The following is a 2,623-nucleotide window of genomic DNA, read 5'->3' as shown; positions in this document are numbered from 1 at the left end:
CCTTTAGACTGAAGCTTTAGACTAACATTGCATGATTCCTGGAATTCTCATTAAGAATTTTGATACCTTTATTTTCTTCTTCCACTTAATTTTCGAAAAATCCAAAAAAAAAAGATCACAAAATCATAAAAACCAAAAATATTTTATGTTTCTTGTTTGAGTCTAGTGTCTAATTTTAAGTTTGGTGTCTTGCATGCATTGTTTATTTGATCTTGGTTCTATTTTCAAGTCAAAAGTACAGGGAACTGAAGATTCAAAACATGCAGCAGAGGAATTACACAGAAAAAGCTGGGCGTTCAAAATGCCCAGTGAAGAAGGACAGACTGGCGTTTAAACGCCAGCCAGGGTGCCTGGTTGGGCGTTTAACGCCCAAAAAGGTAGTGCATTGGGCGTTAAACGCCAGAATGTGCACCATTCTGGGCGTTTAACGCCAGGATGGCACAAGGGGGAGGATTTTGTTTTCAAAATCATTTTTTTTCAAGTTTTCAAAGTTTTTCAAAATCAAATCTTTTTCAAATCATATCTTTTCAATCAAATGTTTTCAAAATCAATTTCTTTCCTTTTTCAAAGATACTTACTAACAATTAATGATTTGATTGAACATTTTAAGTATGTTGCCTTTTCTGTTGAGAGAGGTTTAATGTTTGAATCATATCTTTTCTTGTTAGGCAAGTCATTAATTTTTAAAATCAAATCTTTTTAAAATTGTTTTCAAAATCATATCTTTTCAATCATATCTTTTTAAAAGCATGACTTTTCAATCAAATCTTTTTAATCACATCTTTTTCAAAACAGTTTTTTTTTATCATATCTTTTTGATTTCTAATTTCAAATCTTTTTCAAAAAAATTACTTGATCTCTTTCTCACTCTTGTTTTTTTTTCGAAAATCAAATTAAAGTTTTTCAAAATGTTTTTAAAATCTTTTTAATTTTCGAAAAACTCTTCCTCTCTTCTCACATCCTTCTATTTATGGAGTACCACTCCTTCTCAATGCACAATTTGAACTCTATCTAATTAAGTTCGAATTCTTCTACCTCTTCTTTCTATTTTTCTGTTCCTCTGACACCTCAAGGAATCTCTATACTGTGACATAGAGGATTCCATCTTCTCTTGTTCTCTTCTCTTTCATATGAGCAGGAACAAAAGACAAAGGCATTCTTGTTGAAGCTGACCCTGAACCTGAAAGGACCTTAAAGCGGAAACTGAGAGAAGCTAAGGCACAACTCTCTGTAGAGGACCTAACAGAAATCTTCAAAGAAGAAGAAGACATGGCAGCCGAAAATAACAACAATGCAAACAATGCAAGGAAGGTGCTGGGTGACTTTACTGCACCTACTCCCGACTTCTATGGGAGAAGCATATCTATCCCTGCCATTTGAGCAAACAACTTTGAGCTTAAGCCTCAATTAGTTTCTCTAATGCAACAGAATTGCAAGTTCCATGGACTTCCATTGGAAGATCCTCATCAGTTCTTAGCTGAATTCTTGAAAATCTGTGACACTGTCAAGACTAATGGGGTTGACCCTGAGGTCTACAGACTAATGCTATTCCCTTTTGCTGTAAGAGACAGAGCTAGGACATGGTTGGACTCACAACCTAAAGAAAGCCTGGACTCATGGGAAAAGCTAGTCAATGCCTTCTTGGCAAAGTTCTTTCCACCTCAAAAATTGAGTAAGCTTAGAGTGGAAGTCCAAACCTTCAGACAGAAGGAAGGAGAATCCCTCTATGAAGCTTGGGAAAGATACAAACAATTAATCAGAAAATGTCCATCTGACATGCTTTCTGAATGGAGCATCATAGGTATTTTCTATGATGGTCTCTCCGAACTATCCAAGATGTCTTTGGATAGCTCTGCTGGGGGATCTCTTCATCTGAAGAAGACGCCTACAGAAGCTCAAGAGCTAATTGAAATGGTTGCAAATAACCAATTCATGTACACTTCTGAAAGGAATCCTGTGAACAATGGGACTAATCAGAAGAAAGGAGTTCTTGAGATTGATACTCTAAATGCCATATTGGCTCAGAACAAAATATTGACTCAGCAAGTCAATTTGATTTCTCAAAGTCTGTCTGGAATGCAAAATGCACCAAACAGTACTAAGGATGCTTCATCTGATCCTGAGAACCCTTCAATGGAAGAGGTGAATTACCTAGGAGAACCCTATGGAAACACCTATAATTCTTCATGGAGAAATCACCCAAATTTCTCATAGAAGAATCAAGAGAGACCTCAACAAGGTTTCAACAACAATAATGGTGGAAGAAACAAGTTTAGCAATGGCAAGCCTTTTTCATCATCTTCTCAGCAACAGACAGAGAATTCTAAGCAGAACCCCTCTGACTTAGCAACCATGGTCTCTGATCTAATCAAAACCACTCAAAGTTTCATGACTGAAACAAGATCCTCCATTAGGAATTTGGAGGCACAAGTGGGACAGCTGAGCAAGAAAGTCACTGAACTCCCTCCAAGTACTCTCCCAAGCAATACAGAAGAAAATCCAAAAGGAGAGTGCAAGGCCATCAACATGGCCGAATTTGGAGAGGAAGGAGAGGAAGTGAACGCCACTGAGGAAGACCTCAATGGGCGTGCACTGACCTCCAATGAGTTCCCCAATGAGGAAC

General features: G+C 37.4%; 1 non-coding gene across 1 annotated transcript; it reads right to left on the bottom strand.

Annotated features, from left to right (window-relative positions):
* Positions 1–1,674: 1,674 nt before the first annotated feature.
* On the bottom strand, positions 1,675–1,778 carry LOC130959221 (small nucleolar RNA R71). Its single transcript, XR_009078315.1, has one exon. It is a non-coding gene; the product is annotated as a small nucleolar RNA R71 (small nucleolar RNA).
* Between the last annotated feature and the right edge of the window lie 845 nt (positions 1,779–2,623).

This window comes from Arachis stenosperma, chromosome 10, assembly GCF_014773155.1.
Source record: "Arachis stenosperma cultivar V10309 chromosome 10, arast.V10309.gnm1.PFL2, whole genome shotgun sequence".
In the NCBI taxonomy this organism is placed as follows: domain Eukaryota; kingdom Viridiplantae; phylum Streptophyta; class Magnoliopsida; order Fabales; family Fabaceae; genus Arachis; species Arachis stenosperma.
The sequence above is the reverse complement of the archived record's forward strand: the minus strand, read 5'-3'. Positions and strand labels throughout refer to the sequence as shown.